Genomic DNA, 12,901 nt, shown 5'->3' on the forward strand with positions numbered 1-12,901 from the left:
AAACTCATGTCCATTGAGTCAGTGATGCCATCCAACATCTCATCCTCTATCGTCCCCTTCTCCTCCTACCTTTGATTTTTCCCAGCATCGGGGTTTTTTCTAATGAGTCAGTTCTTCGAATCAGGTGGCCAAAGTATTGGAGTTTCAGCTTCAGCATCAGTCCTTCAATGAAGATGTCCTATAGGATGGACAGATTGGATCTCCTTGCAGTCCAAGGGACTCTCAAGAGTCTTCTCCAACACCACAGTTCATAAATTGCTTTTAATGGCTAGTTAGTTCATTTATATGACAATTAACTTTTTAAAAAGATAGAGACAGGTGTCCGTTACAAAAAGGTGAGAGATTTGAAGCCCTATCACCTGAAATGGAGTTAGATAGATGAGAATGTTTAATACTCAGAAGAGAAAATGTAGGTAGAATTCTAGGGTTATCTTCAAGGATCTGAAAGGTTATCTCCGCAGGAAGGATGTGACTTACTCCATGTTAACTGCAGAGGGCAGAGCTGGGACCAAAGGTTACAAGGAGGTGGAGTTGTCTAATCGCTGTGAAAAGTTCCCTGTCTACCCTTGGAACAATTATGACAGCTAACATTTACTGAATGTTCATGATGTCTGCACTAAAGGTCTTTATGAGCCTGAGCTAGAAAGTTGTGGATCAAATTCATACTTATTATTATAAGCATCTCATCATCATTACTAAAGGCTTCATTTACTGACTGCTTATTAAATTACCTCATTTGATAGCTGCCCTGTTGACTGTTATTACTGTATCATTACTGTTTTACAGATGGGGAAATAAAGAAGCAAAATTACTTTCCTGGAATCATCCTGCTTTAAGTTATTGGTTTATAATGATCTGCACCCATGCTCCTGATACTAACTCCTGGGGTTATGCATTTAATAAGGGGTCAGATCAGAGTGGTTCACTAGAAATATAATGTGAGCCACTAATGAGAACCATATGTATAATCTTATTTCTTCTAGTAGTTGCATTTAAAATGTAAAAAGAAACCAGTAAAATTATATTAAATTAGTATATATAGTATACATTTATGTCTTAACCCAATAATTAACCCAACTGAATCATCACATCTAAACTATCATCATCTGTTGGAATGATGTAATCAACATTAAAATTATTAACCAGCTATGTTATCTTCTATTTTCACATGAAGTCTAGTGTCTATTTTACACTTACAGAACATCTTAGCGCTAGCCATGTTTCAAGCATTCAATAGCTGCTTGGAGCTCTTGGCTGCTAATGGACAGTCAGTTATTATTCAGTCGCTAAAATGTGTTCGACTGTTTTTGACCCCATGAACTGTAGTACACCAGGCTTCCCCGTCCTTCACTCTCTACCAGAGTTTGCTCAAATTCATTTCCATTGAGTCGGTGATGTTATCTAACCATCTCATCCTCTGCCGCCCCTGTCTCCTCTTGCCTTCAATCTTTCCCAGCATCAAAGTCTTCTGCAATGAGTTGGCTCTTCACATCAGGTGGCCAAAGTATTGGAGTTTCAGCTTCAGCATCAGTCTTTCCAGTGAATAATTAGGGTCAATTTTATTTAGGATTGATTGGTTTGACCTCCTTGCAGTCCAAGGGACTCTCAAGAGTCTTCTCTAGTACCACAATTCGAAAGAATCAATTCTTTGGCAGTCAGCCTTCTTTATGGTCCAACTCTTACATCTGGACATGACTATTGTGAATGGGTTTGACTACATGGACCTTTGTTGGCAAAGTGATGTCTTTGCTTTCTAATACAGTCTAGGTTGATCATAGCTTTCCTTCCAAGGAGCAAGCTTTTTTGAATTTCATGGTTGCAGTCAGTGCAGGGTTAAAATTTAAATCTCCTTTGGGGCCTGGGTGGTGGGGTGGGTGGTACTGAACCCTAAAAAGCATCTTGCTTACATTCTAATTCCCCCGTCCCAATTTATCTCCTTTGCCAATATGCAGGGACTGCATAGCAATTGTCTTTTCCTTCTCTGGTAGAGCCAGCATAGGTCGTTCAGGATTTGGAGAGGACAGGTGCTTCTCCTGCAACCTTCCAACAACTGTCATTTCCCTCCTGGCAGCTACTCAGTTAACGCGCTTAATTTCTGCTTTGAAAAGGACTAAAGGAGGTTGTATGAATCAAATAATGTACCTTACAGACCAAATTGGGGATAGAACGTCTTGCTTTAAGCAAAGTTATACAAAATTAGGGAGTCCCTGGCTTAATTGATGAGAAATAAATCCCGTGGTCTGTAAGCGCACAGGTGACTGTGACGAGGAGGAAACGTTCTGTCGTTAATTTTGTCGCGCTGTCCAAGAGTCCAGGCAGAACGTCAAAACAAACACATCAGCCTCTTCAAGTAGCTTTAAAACGGCCCACCGAAGTTTCCCCTCAAAATCCCAAACCAACTGCCAAAATTCAAAGCTCGTAAAAAAAAAAATGCCACGCACTCCCGGCCTCCCGATGGTGGCGCTATGAGGGTGACGGAGTTAATTAGTGCCTGCTAAACGCCGCTTGTGAGCTCATCCGAGAAGTCATGCTCTGCACACATATTATTTATAGCAGAGCTGAGGCGTGCACGGTGTCTGACATTTCCTTCTCTTTAAGTAGGGGGACTTCAAAAAGTCGTGGGCACCCCCATCCCCCCCCCCCCCCAGGCGAAGTGCGGTGGGCAGGCAGCAGGGCGCCGGCTGGAAGCGAACGCGCCAACCACGCTGGTCCCGGCGCAGGTGCCGGGGGCGCCGGCGGCCACTCCGCAGCGTCTGCTCTGTAGGAGAGTTCGCGGCTAATCTCTGGATGCCTTGCAGATGCAAAATGTGTCTCTGGCCAGCAGGAGGAAGGAAGAGGAAGTGAGAGCAGCGGCAGCCGGCGGCGCAGCAGCCGGCCGACCCGGAGTGTAAGTGCGTGTGCTCGGACGAGCGAGAGCGGGCGAGGATGGGCACGGGATAGAGAGAGGCAGAGCCACTCACAGCGCCGCGGCCCCCGAGCTGGGCGACAGACCCTCCGGCTCCCCTTCCACGGTCGCGGGGTCGCCAGAGATCTTATCGCTGGGAACCGTCGCCGCCGCCGTCCTGCGACCCCGGGCAGGTTCGTAAAGTTTCCTGGGCTGGCGCGGCGCCCTGACTCGCTGACCTCAGCGCGGCCCGGGAGGGACCTGGGGCTGGGGCGAGGAGGAGGCGTCCTGCTCCGGGGGACTCTGGGCGCCGCGGAGACTTTTGTTTCCTTTCTGGGGGCGCCGCGGCGCAGGCGGGGGTGGCCGCGGGCTCGGCGGGGTGAAGGCTGCGGGCGCGCCCGGGCACTCCGCAGTTGGAGAAGTCAGGGCAGAGGGGGAGGCGGCAGGGGGAATGGGAGCCGAGGGAGGGGCGCCGAGGAGGGGGCGCAGGGCGCGTGACCGGGGAACCGGCCGAGACGTTTCGGCCAGGGCCGGCTTGCAGGGGGTCGACCTGGGGTTGCGCTGCTGGCGCCGGGGGACTGGGGACTAGGGACAGGGAGAGTGGGACTGGGGGCTTGGGCACCACAGAGGGTGCGCGGGAGAACGGACTGGCAGCGAGGACTCCCGGCTTTTCTCAGGCGCTGGGAGATGGGAGGGAATCCCCCGGCGAGCGCGCTCCTGGCAGGGGGCGGTGATGGGCTAGAGGGGTGGAGGGCCCGGAGGGACGCGAAGGGGCGGCAGGGACAGCTGGGAGCCCCGGACGACTGTTAGTAAATACCCGCCTCCCGGGGACACTCAGAAGTCCCGGCTGGGACCCGGAAAGGAGGTGGGGGGATTCGATGGGTGATCCTGGCATCGGGGCGGGGGTCGGGGGGGGCGCCCCGGGCGCGCCTTCAGGGAAGGGAGGTAGCCGAGCTCTGGGGGCCCTGGAATCCGAAGCAGAGCGGGGCGGCTAAGATCGCAAGAGTAGCTTTGAGGAAGAGGAAATACAGAACTCAGCCGGCCGTGGGTGCGCGCGTGTGTTTGGGGTTTGGGAAGTCCGTGCGGTGCCGCGGGCGCGCGCGAGGGCGGCGAGCGTGTGTGTGTATGTGTGTGTGTGTGTGTGTGTATGTGTGTGAGAGAGAGAGAGAGACCGAGAGACGAGAGGGGCTCTGGAGCCGTGGAGTCCCCGCCGCCGAGTGACCCTCTGCAGCCCAGGTGCTGTTTGAGATTGACCGGTCCGGACAAGGGTTGTTGACGGCGGGACCTGCGTTGACCTAAAGTCAAGCGCTTGGCCCCGGGTAATAAGCCGGCTCTGCGGGTCTCTGGACAGCTCCGGAGCCTCGCAGGGCATACTCTGTAATGCCCAGTGCCCCCAAATTGGGCCTACTAACATCACTGACCTTAAATGATGCGAACTTAGATCGTTATATTTAAGATTTCAGAGAATCTGTGACAAGGGTTTCTCCACCCTTGAGACAGAGGCCGCAGTGCTCCCCACGTAGGGCTGCCAGTGACTTGGGGGTGAATTTTCGAGTTGTTCTTTTTTTCTGGTCTATAAAAGAAAAGTAATTAATGACCAGCATTTCTATATCAACTCTTTGAGGATAACTTTGGGAACTAGAGGGGCCTAACACCACTCAGGTTCACTTTCAGAACCAAAAGCTGTCAGTGGCCATTACCGTCAGCCTCCTCTGATCATGGTTTTCCATAGTATCTCACCTCCATACCTACTGCCCAGGGTTGTTTCAAAGTTTATTGTTCCCCAGTTTGTGAGTTTGAAGGTCAGATTCCCTGCTGTTAAGTGGAGGACATTTTTTTTTTTCTTATAGCTGACCTTCTGCACCTGCTCTTTACTGTGGTAGGTTTCCTATCTCTTAAGGGCTGTGGTTAAATGTGCATATATATTGCTTTCTTCCTATGGCTTATGACTTGGTTTTATTTGTTTTTAATTAGATGGATTGGTTGTCCTCTCAGAAAATCTGAGGGAATGACCTTGAGTGTTCGGACTCTGCAGGAGGGAAGGGAACGGTGAAGAAGCTGGGTAGGTGTCAGGGAGGGGCAGGCTGGGAGGCTGGCCCCACCTGAGATGGTGGAATTCGGGAGCAGACACGTCTACCCCTTCTTCTGACTTATCTCTCTGCCCTTCTTGACTGCAGCAATTCTGTTTTGCCTCACATTCTTCTTTTTCACCAAGGTCTTCTTTTTCACCCCAGGGTCTTTGCACATATTATTCCTTTTTCACAAGGAACTTTCCCCACATATCCAGATGGCTCACTCCAATGCTTCCTTCAGGTCAGTTGTCAGTTTATAGGAGGACTTCCCTGACTACCGTAAAATAGCAACCAGTTACTCCCTGGTTCTTTTAAGTCTTTCAGTTTTCCCTGTTAACATTTATTACCCTCTGGCATTATATATTTGTTTGTTTGTCTGCTAATTGTCTATCTTGACCATTAGAATGGAAGTTCCACAAGGGCAGAAACCTTGTCTTATTTACAGGTCCAGAACCTAGACTGATTCCTACCTAGTAGGTACTCCATAAGTACTTGTTGACTTATTAAGATGGGCCTTCATAGGAGAGGCTCACCAGGGAAATATACCAAGAAAATACTACAGCATCAGGGACAAGTAAGAAAAGGCTTTTTACCTTTTCTTCTCTGTCGTTTCCCCATGCTCAGCCGCACCTCTTGCAGATCCCTTTCTGCCTTGAGTAAACTCCTACCTTTAGAATTTCAGCCTGAAGAAAGGAACTGAGAAATGATTCCTTGGGAGAGTGAACAACCAGTACAGTTTATTAATAACACATAGCCGCTTTAGATTTGGTATCTGTTTCATCACTCTCCTTGGAGAATGTCTTTTTAAAGTGTGTGTTACTTTAGCCAAAGGAAGACTCCCCTGGGAAGAAGGGTATTACTGTGAGTGGAGTGAAGTCAGAGACAGCCACTGTATTCCACTCCACTCCCCCAGCAAATGGGAGTGAAGGGAGGAGGAGAGGGAATAAAGGAGGAAGGAGAGGAAGATAGAACGGAGCTGGGTAGCAGATGCTGGGGAGAAGAGAGATGAGAAAAACCCAAGAGAAGAAAAGTGAAAGAGAGGAAATGGGACAAGGGGCTTCTACAGTGCTGTTAACAAATCATACATACTTATTAAATTGACATAAGACAACATTTGAGTGTTTTAAAGTAATAAATAACCCCCCTTCGGGTGTTGGGTGTGAATGGGTGGGGATAAAGGTGGAGGAAGGGAATGCTTTGAAGCCCTTGCAGAGAGGATGTGGCTGGGGCTGTGCCAAGGGGCTCTGAACACACACTTTGCTGACATTATCATCTTTCTTAACACCGTAGGTTTATAGGTAATCATTCCTATGGAGGACATATCCTGTCTGGATCTAAGACAATGGGTACCCTTAAGGTTTGTAACTGAAGCCTGCAACCACTTTTTAATGCCTGAAATCATCCAAGTGGATCATTTGATTTTTAAGACGTCACAAAGCCTCTCTACATCACAAAGCCTCAAGTGTTTGCTGCTAATTACTCAACTCCATTTCTGCTTCTTCTACTAGTGTTTTTATTTTTTATTTTATTTTTCATTTATTTTTATTAGTTGGAGGCTAATTACTTTACAATATTGTTGTGGGTTTTGTCATACATTGACATGAATCAGCCATGGATTTACATGTATTCCCCATCCCGATCCCCCCTCCCACCTCCTTCTTTACCTGATCCCTCTGGGTCTTCCCAGTGCACCAGGCCCGAGCACTTGTCTCTTGCATCCAACCTGGGCTGGTGATCTGTTTCACCATAGATAATATACATGTTTCGATGCTGTTCTGCTGCCGGCTAGCTCCTCTGGACTTGCTCGGTTCCTTTGTTCTGTGAACGGCCGGCAGTGTGTTTGGGCCGGTTAATTTTCTCTCTCTCTTTTGCTATCCCACAGTTTAAGTTGGAATCTCACAAAAGCTCCCTCCGATTGCCCTCAGGGCACTCAGGCCCGGTCCTTACCCTAAGCAATGCCGCCGGCTCCTCTCCGTTCGGCCCCGACATGCTGGTGGTGGATGCGGGCGTCTGAGGTACTTTTCTGCTGGGAGTTGCTTTTAGGCATGTAATCTGTGGGTTTTATTTATTTTTCCTCCCAGTTAGGTTGCCCTCCGAGATTCGAAAACTTCCCCCAGGCCCGCCAGTGCGAGGGTTTCCTGGTGTTTGGAAACTTCCTCTATTAAGACTCCCTTCCCGGGACAGGTCTCCGTCCCTAGCTCTTTTGTCTCTCTTTTTATCTTGTATATTTTGTCCTATCTCCTTTCAAAGACAATGGACTGCTTTTCTGGGCGCCTGAAGTCCTCAGCTAGCGATCAGAAGTTGTTTTGTGAAGTTTGCTCTGCGTTGAATTGTTCTTTCGATGAATTTGTAGGGGAGAAAGTGGTCTCCCCGTCCTATTCCTCCACCATCTTGGCTCCTCCCCTAACTAGTGTTTTTAAAGTTTAGGGTTGCAATAGGAAATGGATCATAACATCAGTTTCTTAGGTCCAGACCAACAGTTGAAAACATGAAATAGAAGAGAGTACAATGGAAAATAGAGTGTTTTACAAAGCAGACACCAAATCTAAATGCCAAATGTATTACTTAATATGAGTCGTGTTGAAAAAAGTCTATTTTAATAATTTTGGGGGTGCTAGGCATATACATTTTAAACCATTTGCCAAGGATAGTGATGAAAGTGTTCATGGGGTCATACTTTAAGAAACACTTAGCACCCTCCCTCATTACAAAATGCTGTTAGTTTAATCTCCTGCAAGAGATGCTGTTTCCCAATGATGAATCAGATGCAATAAAAGCATCAGCCATTGACTCAGCCTTTAAAATACTGCTGTTCATAGAACTCGATGGTCTATTAGGCCCCAAGAATGCCATTTTGACAAAGCTGGAGATCCAAGTGTATGGTTTTCACTTTAGTGACATGGAAGGGCAGTAGATTATATGTAATAACTTTTTAACTTAGCATAAAATGAGTGAAAATACTCTTTTCTGGCTAAGTTTTAGTTTAGAGCTTATGAGGTCTTTAAGCTTTTGAGGTCTTTGGAACTTACTCCACTGAACTTTTTCTTTCATATTCTACACCTCACTGTTCTCAAATGCATGATTTTAATTACTTTCAGAGGTTTGCAAAGACAGAAGTAATCTTGTCTGGTGGCTGCCCGCTGCTGTGATACACAATTAGATTAAGCTTCTTAGCTGACCAGGGCTTGGAACTGGCCAACCAAAAAAAGAAAAAGGCTGAGAACTTCAGTGCCATTCAAAACATCAGGATTTTGAAGACCATTTATCCAGGGAACAGAGTGTGGCTCCCATGAAATGTGTGTGGCCTATGAAAGCCTTTGAATATGCCTAATGCAGCACTTTTAGATACAGCAAAGCCAGCCTGAAAGCACAATGTACACACTGGCTGCAGTTTTTGGATCCCTGGATAATTTAGGTTGTCTGAGTGTCAACAATTGGAACTTATGTTTAACAGCCAGAACCGAAGGCCTCAGATCACTTTTAGGATCCATGATTAACTTAACTTGTGACTTAGCACTAGGATTTCTGAACTTGTTTAAGAGAAGTGCAGGTCAGTTTGAGCAGAATTTTGTCACCAGCCTAAGGCGGGGTGAACAGCCAAGTATCCGGTTGGAATCTGTGTGGGAGAGGGAATGCTAGATCATCAAACAGTATTAACCACGGCAACAACCTGGCCTACTACTGAGTAGAGACATTAGTCACATGTATAAATAGAAGGAGCTGATGAGTCTCAGTGTTCTAGGCCCCCACAAACGCTGATTTCCAGAATCTGAGCAAGATTATTATTGGAACCTTAATTTTAGGAGTTGAGGCTACAGTTTTGGCCATTTTAGTTCTAACAGTTGATGCAGGGAACATCACTTTCCTCAGTAGAAAACAGTGGCAAGCGTACTACTTGTAGGGCTCCTGGACGGCTGTGGGTTGGGTGGGTTATACTTGCTGAATAAGGAGCAGAGGTTGGAGGGCGGCAGGAGTGAGTAAACTGTGACTGAGCATTGCCCCAATGGCCTTGGAGTCACAGGATTCATGCAACATCTTCCTCCTTGTGCCGGCAGCTGACATGCTTCCTCCAGGAATGCTGTTTTGAAGACGGTAGGGAAGAACTGGTATAGTGTTCTTATCCATTTTATAGAAGTGGCTTGGAGAAATGAAATGTCACTGTTGTGCTTGGAGAGCAGATCTGAGCTGACATCTGCCTTTTCTGACCCTTTATGCTGCTGTTTCTTTCACATGCCCCATGACTCTTATGTTGACTGCTTATTCTTCTTGTTGGTTCTCTTGGACTAGCCTAGTCGGAGGCCAGGACCCCCATGTTAAGCTATGCTGCAGCCCATCCAGGGTACCCTTCACTCCTATATGCTAATGAAAATGCCCTGGGTTCTGATGGATGTGCCCCGGTTGCCATGGCACTTAGGGATGTATCTGTCATCACTGAGGCCAAGTTTTTCAGTGCCTTACTTTGTATATCCCATTCCAGAGGTGACCTCTTTAGTCTTGGGAGTCAGTGATCCTTCTCTCAGGGAGAACCTGCCCATCACCCAAGCTATGATATTGAAGCATATAAGCCAGAATGCAATTCATTAATCAAAAATGAGACTGAGGTTTGCCAAGGAGAATAGACACATATTCTTCAACCAACAGTTTTTTCTCTTTGTGGATGAGTCATGATGAAATCAAAAGCATGGAACTACTTGATGGTGGTGGTGATGAGGACCAATTTGGAGGAAGGAATACATTTAAAGTATCTTTCAGCTAGTCATACCTTTTTTTTGCTACTTCTCCTGCTCCATATGTTAATACCAACCAAGGGAACCAGAGACTGGAGTCTTTAGCCAGGATGGTTTCTCCCTTGGGTGATGCTGAGACTGCAAATTCTCTTTTTCTTCTTGCAGACTATTGCCAATCTATGCTGATCCTTTATGTCAGGCAGTCTCACTGTTGACCCTTGAGGCTGGATAATCCTTTGTTGTGGGCAGTGTCCTGTGACTCTTAGGATGTTTACTAGCTTCTCTGGCCTCTACCACCAGATGCCAGGAGCAGCACACTGGTGTGATAACCAAATATGTCTCCAGACATTATCAGTTGCCAGTACCCTTCCCATAGGAAGAACCACTGTTTGGTTTTCTTGCATGACTTAGTCCAACTCTGGCTATCCGACAGGCTAGACTTTTGACAGCAGTTATAAGTGCCCCAGTTTTCTATTCACCGGTGATTCCTTTGCCCTAAGGTGGCTTTTTCACACATGGGTGGTCTCACCCTTTATGTTCATTTATTTCCTCTAATTCTCCAAGTTTCCTCTCTAGCTTCCTCTCCTAAAACTGCAATTGTCTTCCTAACCCAAATTGCTTTCAAGTCAGTTTCATGTGTGTTTCTTCCTGGTACCCCCTGGTTGGAAAAAACTGTAGCTAGTGATTTTATGTCTCCGTTTCCTCACAAGGTCTTGAATTCTGGCCCATGGTTACCGCTTTAGCTATATCCTCCACATAATGGGAATAAAATCAATGAAACAGGAAGGTGGTCGCAGAATTCAGCTGGGCTTGTTCACAGGTCTGTCACGAGATTAAAGAACTGTCTGTGTGGGGATGAGTTAAAAGTGGGTGAAATCCCTCCTCTGCTGGTAAAATACACCTTGGCCAGTTGGGTAGTGATAGATACTAATGGTCTGTTAGGATGACCAGGACATTGCTTTAAGATGCTGCTGGATGTGGAATCCTTTTCCACTCTGTCCATTAGATTCCTGTCCTAATCTTGCCACATTTGTTTTCTTATGTAATTATCTGTCAACCTTTTATTTACCTTCACTGTTGTGCTGCTAGAGCCGGCAGCATCTAGTGGCTTAGGCGATGTAGAGATATTGCCGGCTCATGTACTAGCTGTATCTCCCTGAGGCAGCCGCCTTCTTATAAGTCACAGCCCTATAGCCAACCTCCACCCTTCCTTCCGCCCTTTGTGCTTTTTTTTTTTTTTTAGTTTGAGATTGCATTTAGAAAGCCAGTGTTTTGTGCTCTGGGGTTCTGTGGCTGAGCAGTCCTGGATGAGCTATATTTTCCAGGCTGCTACACACAATTACCCTTAATTTCGAAGCGTAATGCATTTCAAAATAATTTTTTTCCCCCTGTTTTCAGGCTCTTTTATCCAAATGCAGAGCCACAGCTGGCTTTACCCTTGGCCCCCAGAAGGCATGTGGCTTGGGAGGTGGAGCCAGTGGAGGGACTTTGGTTAGATTGCGTATTTTTGGCTGAGTGAAGAGAGAATTCCAATAACACTCAGTAAGACTAGTTTTGCCTTGACTCTTGCCCACCCTCACCACTGCCCCACCCCATCATTTTCAGAGCATTTTTATAGTGGACCATGTGCCCTCGTTATTCCAACCACGTGCCATTCTGTAGGAAGTGGCCAAGTATTCAGACATTTAGATTTGGGGGATATGACTGATCCTTTCATACACTAAATAGTAAATGTTTGTTGTGTATGTGTGTGTGTGTGTGTGTGTGTCTTTGTCACACACACACACACACACATCTATGTAGCTTTCCTAATATTGAGAGGTCTTTAGGAGCAAAGAAACTATTCTGTCACCTGCTAAATCTTGTTTTCTCCAGTGCTTATCATTTTTATTTTTATAGCAAGTCAGTATAAATTACATTAAATCAAAACTTCTATCAAGGAATGTATATGTTTCCATCATACTTGAACTTACTTTACTGCCAAATAGTGACTTCAACTCGTTAGAACTACTTTCTCAATTCCTGCCCATTCTTTGAGGATTTGGAGAAACATTTGCCTGGAGTAAGATAAGAGAAGCACAGTGAAAGTTTATTTACTTATTGTAGTATATATTTTTAAACGGGCTTCCCTGGTGGCTCAGTGGTAAAGAATCCTCCTGCCAATGCAAGAGATGTGGTTCGATCCCTGGGTGGGGAAGATTCCCTGGAGAAGGAAATGGCAAACTCACTCCAGTATTCTTGCTTGGGAAATCCTGTGGACAGAGGAGCCTGGCAGGCTATTACAGTCCATGGGGTCGCAAAAGAGTCATACATGACTTAGTGACTAAAACAACAGTGAGAATGTTTTAAATGTGTGCCTTATACTTAAATATGCATATGAGTATTTTTAAGTTGAAATATGATTGGGCTTATAGCATGCCTCATAATACTTCATTCATTCATTCATTCAACAGCCATTTTGATAGCATTTTATGTCATGCAACCAAGACTCTTGCTGGTCCTCTTAAGACCCACTTCAGATGCGCAGTTTGGTGAGGGGCGCTGTCGCGGAAACAAATTCATTAATAGATAGTCATAATAGAGTGTGACAAATGTAGGCTTAGAGTGTGTGTAGATCACAGAGGAAGGAGTTCACAATAAAATGACTCTGAGAATGTTCTGGAAAGCTGAATGTTAAAAGAAAAAACTGGTTAAGTCTGGGGAATACAACAATCAGGGTAGTGGGGAGAAAGTTTGAGAGAGGTCTTATATCCATTCTTCTGGGAGCTGGGCATTTGGATTGAGTGGAAAGGAATGCTAAAGGATTTTAGGCAAGAAAAAATACACAATTGGAATTCAATAAGGAACATAAGTCCCAAGGCCACATGGAAGATAGGTTAGACGGTACAGCAGGAGGGAAGTGCCAAGGAAAGATGGCAGCTGTAAGCCACTTTCTTCTAGGCCAACCCGAGGAAACACACAGTCTTGGTCAAATGAGTAAATAAAGCTTCCTGTGTAAATGCAACTCCATTTTCAAGTCTGAGGAGTGGGTCAATCCTCTTCCTTTAAAGAGACAACTTTCAGAGGGCCAACCCTTCCCCCTCCCCAAGCTGGATTTAAGCCAGAAGGAAAGGATATTGGCATTGATGAAAATAAAAGATTTGGTGACTGAATGGATTTGGGAAAAAGAGAAAAGTCTTTGAGGTTTAAGTCTAAATAAATATGTGTTGGTTGAGGGT

At 46.0% G+C, this 12,901-nt stretch overlaps 1 protein-coding gene across 2 annotated transcripts in view; it reads left to right on the forward strand.

Annotated features, from left to right (window-relative positions):
* The first annotated feature begins 2,543 nt into the window (after positions 1-2,543).
* The window catches only part of ELMO1 (engulfment and cell motility 1), a 556,385-nt gene continuing 546,027 nt past the window's right edge, over positions 2,544-12,901 (forward strand). Inside the window, exon 1 of one of the 2 annotated variants that reach the window (XM_065939966.1) lies at positions 2,544-2,887. The gene's annotated coding sequence lies outside the window, so the exon portion shown is untranslated. The other variant, XM_065939964.1, reaches the window with a different exon arrangement.

This window comes from Muntiacus reevesi, chromosome 6 (genome assembly GCF_963930625.1).
Source record: "Muntiacus reevesi chromosome 6, mMunRee1.1, whole genome shotgun sequence".
Lineage (NCBI taxonomy): Eukaryota > Metazoa > Chordata > Mammalia > Artiodactyla > Cervidae > Muntiacus > Muntiacus reevesi.